Source organism: Gracilinanus agilis, chromosome 1 (assembly GCF_016433145.1).
Source record: "Gracilinanus agilis isolate LMUSP501 chromosome 1, AgileGrace, whole genome shotgun sequence".
Classification (NCBI taxonomy): domain Eukaryota; kingdom Metazoa; phylum Chordata; class Mammalia; order Didelphimorphia; family Didelphidae; genus Gracilinanus; species Gracilinanus agilis.
The window spans coordinates 56,980,665-56,992,436 of record NC_058130.1 but is presented as its reverse complement, the minus strand read 5'-3'; positions in this window follow the sequence as shown (position 1 = coordinate 56,992,436).

Sequence of the window (11,772 nt, the reverse complement as noted above, 5' to 3'; positions counted from 1 at the left end):
TCCTTACTCTGTGTGACAGTGTGCTAACTGCCCTTCTCGCTTTGAGAAATCTGAATTTGAGGAGCATGAAAATCCCACTTGTTGATGTTAAACAGCACAGGGCCAAGAACAAATCTCTGGGGCACTTCACAGGAGATTTCCTTCTCTATTGACATCAAATTATTAATAACTATGGGCAGCTAGGTGGCATAGTGGATAGAGTGCTGGGCCTGAATTCAAGAAGACTCATCTTCCTGGGTTCAAATCTGGCCCCAGATACCTACTAGTTGTGTGACCATGGGCAAGTCACCTCATCCCATTTGCCTCAGTTTCCTCATCTGTAAAATGAGCTGGAGAAGGAAATGGCAAACCATTCCAGTATCTTTGCAACAACAACAACAACAACAACAACAAAAACCCAAATGGTTCACACAAGACCAAACCAACTGAGCAACAACAATTAATAATTATTCTCTGAGTTGTTCAACCAGTTTTGAATCCACTTAATTGCACTCTTCACTAGCCCACATCATTTCTTACAGAAATAGTTTGAGAGACTTGACAAATACATTTCCGAAGTAGAAGGCAAACTGTCTCTAGCATTCTTCTGATCTAGTAACCCCATTGAGGTTAGTCCGATGAAATCTAATCTGGCTGAAACCATTGAGGCTTCTTAGGCTCACCTTCCACCACTCTTCTTTTTGGAGATTTTCTTAGGCCACATAACCAAGGATACATAACATATTACATAACACAGTTCTAGAATTTTGCCAGGGATAGAAATCAAACTAATTGGCTCATAGTGAGCAGCTTCCTCCATCTTCTCTCTCTCTCTTTTTTTAAAAAATGAAAATCTGGACAATATCTGCTTTTCTCCCATTTAATGCTACTTCTCCCCTTCTACAAGACCACTGACTCAGCAATCTTTCAGCACTTCGAAAGGAAGGAAATAAGAATTTATTAAATACACACGAAGTGCCAGGCATTGTGATTAGACTTTAGAATCTAGTCTAATCTAGTCTTAGCCTGGTGACTTGAACTCTTCAAGGGCACAAGGGATTCTGTTACCCCCACTTTAGTGATTTCAAGGTCTTAGTTCCCTATGGGCCATTTTCTTCTATCCTTTTAAATCCAAAAATCATTCTCCTTGGAAGAGAAAACAGAAGCAAAGGAAGAAGCAAGCTGCTCTGGCTTTTTTCAAGAAATAAGCATTTGTAATAATAATGATAATATATAGCTAGCATTTCTTAGGCACTTGCTATATGCCAGCTACTGTGCTAAGCACTTCACAAATATTATCTCATTTGATCCATACAACAACCCTGGGAGGTGGGTACAATTAACAACTTTATTTTACAGCTAAGAAAATGGAGGCAAACAGGTTAAATGACTTTCTCAGGGTCACATAGCTAGTAAGAGTCTAGGGTTGGATTTGAACTCAAGTTTTCTTGACTCCAAATCCAATGTTCTATCCATTGTGCCTATTTGCTGTCCCAATTTATCTTCTTCCTCTTCTTTCTTATCCTTGTTCTCAGTATCGTCTTGTCTACCACGATCAACTGTACTTCTCCTTATTTGGTCCTTCCTTTTTCCTCAATGTAGTTTTTACTTTATTTTTCCAAAATAGTTTAAAAAATACTCTTACTGTTGTTTTAGCTTTCCTTACCATTCTCAGCTCTCTCTGAAGTTGAGTGCTTTTGACATTAATGGGTCTTAGAGATAATCTACTTTAGCCACTTTGATCACCAAGCTTGGAAGAAAGACCCACCTACGACTCAAAAGCCTGTTTCTGATTCCCCAGAGACAGCTGGGTTGTACAGTGAATAGAGTATTGGACCTGAGTTCAAATCTGGATCCCAGACACTTCCTAGCTGTGTGACCCTGGGTAAGTCACTTTACTCCATTGCCTAGCCCTTCCCATTCTTCTGCTTTGGAACCAATACACAGTATTGATTCTAAGACAGAAGGTAAAGGTTTCAAAAAAGTCTCCATAGTATACTTTTTGATTGATGTTGAGTTATCTTATTATCTCCCCTGCATTGACCCTCTGTATTACTTTAACCACATCCTCACCCTATTAACCAGATGTATTTTCAAAGAGAGATGGGGGGGGAAGGGTCTTGTCCAGAAAAAACTAAGGCCTCTGTATCTTGCTGCAGATTCTTGCCATTTTGTTCAGGCATGTCTGACTCTTCATGTTCCCATTTTTTTTTTTATAGAAATACTGGAATGGTTCGCCATTTCCTTCTCTATCTCCTTTGATAGATGAGGAAACAGGTCAGTAGGGTTAAATGACTTTCCTACTAGTAAATATTAGAGGCCAGATATAAACTTGGGTCTTCCTAACTCCCAGGCTGATATTCTATCCACTATACCACCTAATTGTTCATTTTTGGCATATAAGGGCAGAGTAAACCTTATTTTCTTTTTTAACCATTACCTTCCATCTTAGAATCAACATTGTGTTTTGGTTCCAAGGCAGAAGAGCAGGAAGGGCTAGGCAATGGGAGTTAAGTGACTTGCCCAGGGTCACACAGCTTGTCTTTTCCTCTAATTATAAGCTGTATTGAGGCAAAACCTCAGTACTTAGCACAGCAGTCATCATCACACAATAAGGGTCTGGAAAAAGACCTATGTCAGAGGAAATGTTTATAATAGAGACTATTTCTTTTATTATTTTAAGAATTGATTAACATAATGTTATTTTATTACTTCAACAGAATAAAATTAATCTGTATATTACATACATATAACATATAATGAGACAATATTTATAAAGAGCTTAAGGGATTATATAAATTCTAGTGATTATTAGTACAAATATCACTAAATTTTGTTGTTCAGTTGTTTTGGTTGTGTTTGACTCTTCATGACCCCATTTGTTTTTGTTTTTTTTTTTTGGCAAAGATTCTTGGGTGTTTTACCATTTTCTTTTCCAGCTCATTTTACATATGAGGAAACTGAGGCAAGTAGAGTTAAGCGACTTAACCAAGGGTCACACAGCTAGTAAGTGTCTGAGACTGGATTTGAACTCAGGAAGCTGAGTCTTCCTGACTCCAGACCTGGCACTCCATCTACTGAGCCATCTAGATATTATTACTGTATAGGGCTACTTCTTTTATATAATTTAACCATAAAAAATAAAAAAAAAGAATCAGAATACATGATCTCTGACTTTAACATTCCTTGAATTTATAAATACTTAATTGAATTAAATTAATTTAGTTTTAAGTTTATTATTAGTCATTCACTGGACAAGGAATTGGGAAAACAAAGGCCAAACCAAGCCAATTCTTACCCTTAAAGAGTTTACATTCTATTGGAGGATGTAGTACATATCCTGACAAATAAGTTATTTGAAGAGGGATGGGTACTAACAACTGATTGGCCAGATCAGGGAATGCTTCTAATAGAAGGTGGTACCTGAACTGAACTTTGAAGGAAAGGAGAGATTCTGTGAGGAAGTAAGGAGAAGAGAGTGCATTTGAGGCAGCTGAACCGAGGTCTGGAGGTAATCCAGTTGGGTCAGAATGTGGAATAGGTGAAAGACTAATTGAAGATAAAGATAAGGGGAAGAAGGCCTTATACATAATATGACTGAGGCTCTAGCCACTTCCTGGAGGGAAGTCAAGAAGGGGAATGGAATGGTTAGACCTGGAACGAGACAAGATGATTTGGGTAGCTTTGGGGGAAAAAAGATTGGGGACAGAAGCAACTAGAAGCAGGGAAACGATTTGGAGACTAATAGAATAATCTGGCTGAGAAGTGAGGAGAACTTAAACTAGGTGGATATTTTTGTTAAACTAAGAGGAGAAAAAGGGACAGAGGTGAAAGATATTGTGGAAGGAGATTCTTAGGATCAGGGTGGGAAGGGACTTCAGAATCCATCTAGCACAATTGGAATATTAGAGACATTTTGCTTGTAGACCTCAACTGAGGAGGGAACTCACTACTTCTCTAGGCAGCTCATTTAACTTCTGAATGCATTTCATTGTCTGTAATCTATTTATCTATTTGTTCATTTATTTATTTATTTATTTACTTATTCATCCATTCATCCATTCATCCATTTATTTATTTATTCATTCATTCACTCATTTATTTATTTATTCATTCATGCATTCATTCATTTATTTATTTATTCATTCATCCCTCCATTTATTTATCTATTTATCTATTTATTTAGTTATTTATTCAGTCATTTATTTATTTATACCAATTATATGTAATAAAAATTTTCCACTTACGTTTTCTGAAGTTATATGATTCAAATTATTTCCCTTCTTTCCTCTCTTCTCCCTTCCCAGTGCTGGCAAGCAATTTGATTTGGGTTATACATGTGTTATCATGAAAAACACATTTCCATATTGTTTCATTTTTGTAAGTGAATAGTCATATAAAACCAAACCCTCCAAACAAAAACCCAAACATTGTATGCTTTCATAAGTGCATTCCGACTCCAACAGTTCTTTCTCTAGAGATGGATCATATTCTTTGTCATAAGTCCTTCAGAATTGTCCTGGATTGCTGTATCACTGAGAGTAGCTAAGTCTATCACAGTTGATCATTCCACAATATTGCTGTTACTGTGTACAATGTTCTCCTGGTTCTGCTTATTTTACTTTGTATTAGTTAATATAAGTCTTTCCAGGTCTTTCTGAAATCATCCTGTTCATTTCTTACTGCACAATAATTGAATGTATTTAATTGTTAAGAAGTTCTTTCTTTTATAGGGTCTCCCTAAAGCCCTTTGTTGTTGTTCAGTCATTTTCAGTTGTGTCTGACCCTTTATGACTCCATAAGGGATTTTCTTGGCAAAGATATTGGAGTGTTTGGCCATTTTCTTCTCCAACTCATTTGATAAATGAGGAAATGGAGGCAAATGGTGTTGTGACTCACTTAGGGGGTCACATGGCTAATAAGTGTCTGAGGCCAGATTTGAACTCAGGAAAATGAGTCTTTCTAAACTTTAGGATTGGCACTCTATCCACTATGGTGTCACCTAGCTGCCCTCCCAAAATCTTGTTACGGTTTAAAATTGGTAAAGCTAACTCTCACTCCAAATTCATGCTATTAAAACTTCAAATTTCAGTTTGAATTTTTGGAGACTCTGTATAAAGCTTATATTTGCTCCTTTTAGCCTACTTAATATTCCTAATTCTGCCCACTGTGGCCAAGAAGAACAAGCCTCTTCCATATTAAGATACTTGAAGGTGGCCATAGTCTTCTCCACCCCTCCCCACAATATCTCCAGGTCTTCTCTTCTGTAGATTAAATATCCACCTTATATGGCATGAGCCCCCTTCCCTTTGACAATTTGGTCACCTTTTTTGGATCTTTTTCAGTTTATCAACATTTTTCTAAAAACAAGATGACCAGAACTCAATCCAATAATGCTTCAGATGTTCTTTGACCAGGCAAGACTATTGCCTCTTTATTCTTGGACACTAGATTTCTCTCTCTCTCTCTTTTTTCCCCCCAAACCCTTACTTTCCATCTTTGATAGAATCAATACTGCATATTGGTTCTGAGGCAGAAGAATGATAAGGGCTAGGCAATGGGGGTTAAGTGACTTGCCCAGGGTCACACAGCTAGGAAGTGTCTGAGGTCAGATTTGAACCAAGGACTTCCCATCTCTAGGCCTGGCTCTCAATCTACTGAGCTACATAGTTGCTCCCTAGACTTCTCTTAATGCAGCCAAAGATTGCGTTAACTTTCTCAGCCACCCTATCTCACTTTTGGTACCTATTGTGTAATGCAGGGTGTCTCAGGCCCTTTTTGAGATACACTGCTGTCTAGCTATACTATTGTCATTGTGAAGTAGACTTTTTGAGCCCAAGTGTAAGACTTCCCATTTATTAGTATTAAATGTCTCCATCCATAGTGATGTGAAACAGCAAAAGACCAGCCACAGATTCCTAGAGCATTCCACTGGAAAATGCCTTCCAGGTTGACACAGCATCATTGATTGACCTTGAACCCTTTGGATCCTTTTGTGATCATTTCATTAATTCTGAAACCATCTTATCATACCTTTGTCTAGAACACACCTCTCCCTCTTTTACTCCAGAATAACACGAGAGACTTTATCAAATGCATTGCTAAAATCTAGGTAAACTTTATAGGATTGTCTTGATACCAGTTTAGTAACCCTGTCAAAAAGGAAATTAAGTCAATCTAGCACGACCAGTTCTCAATGAAGCTATCTTGGCTTTGCTTTATTGCTGTTTCCCTTTCTGTATATGTTTATCGGTCATCTTTAATAATAAGATCTAGGATTTTAGCATAATTGAAATGGACAAGACTTGGTGACTAATTGGATGTGGGATGGAGGGAGAAGTTGAGGGAGATTCTCAAATTTCCAGCTGGGTTTGATTGGAAGGAGGGTGATGCTTTCAATGAAAAAAAGGCAAGTTATGAGATGCTAATTGAGGGAAGAAGATGAGCTCTGTTTGGGATATGCTGAGCTTGAGATGCTAAGATGACATCTGGACAAAGGTGGTCAAAAAGCAGCTGAAGGAGGCAGCTGGGTTGCTCAGGGAATAGAAAGACAGGCCTGGAGATGAGAGGTCTTGGGTTCAAATTGGGCCTCAGATACTTCCTAATTGTGTGATCCTATGACCTGGGCAATTCACTTAATCCCAATTGCCTAGCCCTTATCTCTCTTTTGCCCTTGGTACCAATACTTAGTTTTGAATCTAAAATGGAAGGTAAGAGTTTAAAAAAAAAAAGGCAGTTGAAGATTTGGGTCTAGGGCAGCATTGGTGAAGTATTGCCTCATGTGCCCAGCCTGCACAGGGGGAGCTGCTCCATTTCCCCTCTTCCAAGCACTCAAGGACCTTTATTGCATGTCCCGTCCCTCTGTACAGCCAGCCAAAGCAAGCTCTCTGCTCTCTGGAGTAATGTGGGGAGCTCACAGGCAGCTTTAAGTTGCAGTTTGGGCACGCAAAATTGAAAACCTTCACCAGTTCCTCAGTGGTCCAGAGGAAGCAGGACAGAAAGGCAAAGAGCTAGGGCTGAGGCATGGATGGGAATGTAACCTTTTTCTCTCCTCTTTCCCTTTCGCCATTCATTAATCTTTGCTTCTCTCTTTTCAGTTCTCCTTTCTTGATGTCATTGAAATTGCAGACTAGTAGAACTGGAAGAGACCTTAGATCATCTGGACTAATCTCTTCATTTTATTGAGGAGGAAACTGAGGCACTGGGAGACAAATGTCTTGCCCAACATCACATAGTAAGTAAGGAACATAGCTGGGATGACAATTCCTCTCTAGGGCTCTTTCTGCTCTATCGCACATATAATATAAAATTTTATATATATGCATATCTTGATATCCAGTTAAAAGACTTGAAAAAAATGTATCTTTTGGAATTGTTGAATAAAGTTCTGTATGGTCTTTTCTTAAAAATAATTTAAATAATAGTAATAGTGGCTACCACTTACATGGTGTATTAAGAAGTATTTTAAGTACATTATAGTAAGATGATAACCTTGTAAACTTATCTGTCCATCCATCCATCCATCCAAAGACTGTTTACTAGTGATTGACTGTATTCTAGGCACCATAGGGACATTCAAAGATGCATTAGACATAGTCCCTGCTGTGAGGTTACAGCCTTCTCCAATGCCCTTTCCCCAACATCATGCTGTCTCTCTTTAGAGGAAAAATGTCAAAAATGTAGTAATCAGACAGCTCCTCGGTACACTGGCATTTGAGGCTTGTTTGCTTTTTTTTCTTCAGCAAATATCTGGACTAATGTAAGGTCTATAGAGTCTGTGGTCCCTTTCTACCTCCTCCCCCAACTTTGAGTTTTTAACCAGGGCAGGTTTTAAGAGGAGATCGGTTGGAAAGAAGTAAATCCCCCAGATGAAAGGCCTGACACCTCTACCTGTCTTCTTTTTAGTCACTGACAACTAGCATCGTAAGGCAAATTATAATTTTTCATAGATTCCATTTAATTGAAATTCTTTTTAAGTGATCGCCCTTAATTATTACAACATAGCTGTCTCCCAGTGTTCCTCATTCCCCTTCTCTCTCCCGCATCTCCCATATGTATTGAACAAAGGAAAAATTCAGCTGGCACATATCTAATAGCATATGCAACTTTCTACATCCACATCATCACCTCCCTACCGACAAAATGGAAATGTGTTTCCACATCAGTTCTCTGGCACAGAAGTTGGTTATTTCAATGAAGTCTAGCCTTTTAGTGTTGCCCTTGTTGATAGGATGGTAGGCATTGGTTATATTGCTCTTCTGCTTCTACTTTCTCTGAATTCACTTTTTTCATTTTTATAGTTTTTTATTCTTATAGTTCTAGAAATATTTCATAACTTTCATATCATTATGCAGTGGAAAGAGCACTAACCCTCTAATCAAAGACCCTGAGTTCAAATCCCACTGTTGATGCTTATGACCTGTGTGATCTAAGGCAAGTCCCTTAACCTCTCTGAGTCTCAGTTTTCTCATCAAAACGACCTATTTGAAGGGGGAAGCTGGGTAGCTCAGTGGATTGAGAGCCAGGGAGGTTCAAATCTGACCTCAGACACTTCCCAGCTGTGTGACCCTGGGCAAGTCACTTGACCCCCTTTGCCTACCCTTACCACTCTTCTGCCTTGGAGCCAATACATAGTATTGATCCTAACACAAAAGGTAAGGGTTTAAAAAAAATGAGCTATTTGGATGAAATGGCTTTTGAGGTCTCTTTCATCTCTTCATCTAGATTTCTATGCTAGTATCTCTGTATCTCTATCTCTTATATCTATATATCACAATTTGTTGGCTCTTCCCCAAATAATGGGCACCTACTTTGTTTTCAATACTTTTTATTCCAGGAAAGTAAAAGGTTTGGCTTATATGGATTCAAGGGTCAGAAGAGACCTTGCAGCTTATTTAGTCTACCTAAAAATGTCCTTGTCCTCTTCCCTCAACCTCTGTTCACCTCCTTCACCTTACAAGGAAGATAACTGATGTCCAGGAGGTTGAAGTGATTCGATTCAGGTCAATATGAATGAAAGAGCTAGAAATGGGTTTGATTTTGAAAAGTGGACGGAAGGAGAACTGGGAAGGTGGGGTAGGGAGGGAGAGATGGACCAAGGAGGGAGCTGAAAGCAGGCTTAGATAGGAAGGTGGGAGAGAGAAGAAAGGTGTGGGAAGGCTGAAAAAACCCTTGGCTTTCTTCTGAATTTGGGGTCCTTTTGTAGCCATAAATACTTTTGAATCTCACTTTCTCCCTCTTTAGCCTTCTTTACTTACAGAGATTAAGGCTTCTTATGAGGTGGTCCAGACTGCCCTGGCCAGCCTATGTGGCCCCCATAAGTTTCAAAATGCTGCTTGTCTCTAGTTAATGTAACCTTATTTACTATACTGCCCAGACAATTTTTTTCCCCACATGCTTTGGTTTTTTCATACTCTGATTTGACTCAAACACTAAATAAGTATATTATTTACAAAATATCTCTATCACCCAGAAGATATCTCACTGAAAGGAATTAAACAGTTACACATTAAAACTTTTATATGTGGGATACGCATCAGTAAACATCAGTGTACGCCATTCCAGACCCATTTCTGTTTTCTCTGTGGGAAAAACAAGTTACTGAAGCTGAAAGGTGAAGGCTGTCCTTTTTGAAGGAGCCCTTGGACAAACCCTGAACCCCTTCAGGGGTCTGGAAGAGGCCCAGGCCTCCTTTGGAGAGGGCAGCGAATGACAATCTGGCTTGGAGGCCAGAGTTCTGAGGGTAAGAAAGAAGCAGCATTGTAGAGAACACGTCAGTGAAATAGTGAATCATCATGGCAGCTTGGGAAGGGAAGGCATTGGACTTTGCTCTATTCCCTCTTAGCTGTATCATCTTGGGTAGCTCATTTCCCTTTTTGAACCTCAGTTGGTAGATCTCTAAGACAAGGGGTTTGGATGAGATGGGAGAGTCTTCCTAATTCTGACGTCCTATGATTCTGTGTATTCAGCACTTCCCATGTGCCCATGTGCCTTGGCGGGGAGAGAAGGAATGCCAAGAATGACTTTGAAAATGGAAGTACAGGAGGTTTTCCTAGGAAAAGAGTGAACAAAGGCCCAGATATGGCAAAGAGTAAGGAGTGTTGGGAGAACAGCCTAATGGAATTGTAGAATGTGGACCTGGAACGACACTCAGAAATCCCTTTGTCCGAAGACCTTGTTTTGTATCTGAGGTTGGGAGAGAGAAATGATTTGCTCTAGGTCCAAGTTAGTAGCAAAAGCTGGGACAGTAGCTGAGGATTCCTGCTAGAGAATAAGGGGAAATTGAGTTGGATGTGTAGGAGGGTTCAGAGTGGATTAATCTCAATTCATGTCCTCATGGAAGTAGGATTCCTGAGTGCATGGACAGACAACCTGTAAAGACTGGGTGTCTGGAAAGGGGGAGAAGAAAAGGTGTGCAAAGGAGGGAAGGACACAGAAAGGGGGAAGACAGGCGGGCTCTAAAAACATTGTAATTTCTTTGCTGTTTTATTCAGAATGTTCTTCCTTCTCCATTCTTTCAAGGTGATTTGAGAGGTGAGCTGCCAGGGCCAAAGACAGCTCTTCAGACCAATGGGAAGTAGCTATGGATCCTGGTGTGAATGATGCAGTGGAAAGATCTGATCAGGTGTCAGAGGACCTGGATTTGAATCCCACCTCAGCTACTTTGTGCTTCTGTGACATTGAGCAAGTAGTTCCCCTTCTCTAGGATTTATTTTCTCCCTAGAAGGAGTCCTTGGGACCTCTAAATCTATGATCCCCTATCCTGTACACCAGACAAATAATTTGTGTACCATATGCAAACTTTCCCCTCTCATCCCCTCCATCTCTCTGTCTCTTCTCTCTTTCCTTCACATTATCTTTCTATTTCTTTATTTCTTCTCTCTCTCTCTCTCTCTGTCTCTCCATCTCTTCTCTTTTCTCTCCTTCTGTCTTGTCTCTTCTCTTTCATTCTCTTTCTTTTCTCTGCCTCTGTTTCTGTCTCTGTCTTTCCTCTCTTTTTCTTTCTTTCACACCCTTTGGAAAGGGATGAGTAGCAATGTAACCAAAGCATATAGTCATTTATGTTCATATATTCTTGCAAGTTTCATTCAAAAGGAATTTAGTAAACATTTATTAAATGCTAACTGAATGCCAAGAGCATTGTTCTTGGTGCTACAGACAAAAAGGCAAAACTAGGAGCTTACAATCTTCTTGGGAGTTACAGCATGCACACAAAGTCTATATATAGTTATACAGAGGAAACTTAAGAGAGAGGGACCACTAACTACTGGAGTGATCCAGAGGGCTCTTGGGTAAGAGGTGGCATTTAACCTGTGCCTGAAAGGAAGCTAGAGATTCTAAGAGGCCAAGGTCAGGAGAGAATGCATTCTAGAATAACAGCTCCTATCTATATAGTGCTTTCCTTATGACAACCCTGCATGGCTGGCTGTATATGTATTCTCATTATATATAACTCATAGGAATTATGGGAAGAAGACTAAGGTCCCACTGCTAGGAAACTGAGGCAGAATTCAAACCCAACACTCCTGACTCCAAGTCTAACACTTTATCCACTGAGTCACAGCTTTTCTTGCTTTAATGGCTACAAAGGGGAGGCAGCTATGTGGCTCAGTGGATGGAGAGTCAGGCCCAGAGATGGGACGTTCTGGGTTCAAATCTGGCTTCAGATACTTCCTAGCTGTGTGACCCTGGGTGAGTCACTTAACCCCCATTGCCTAGGGGCATTATATATATTTGTATTCTACATATTATATATTTATATAATATATAATATACATAATATATTATATATTT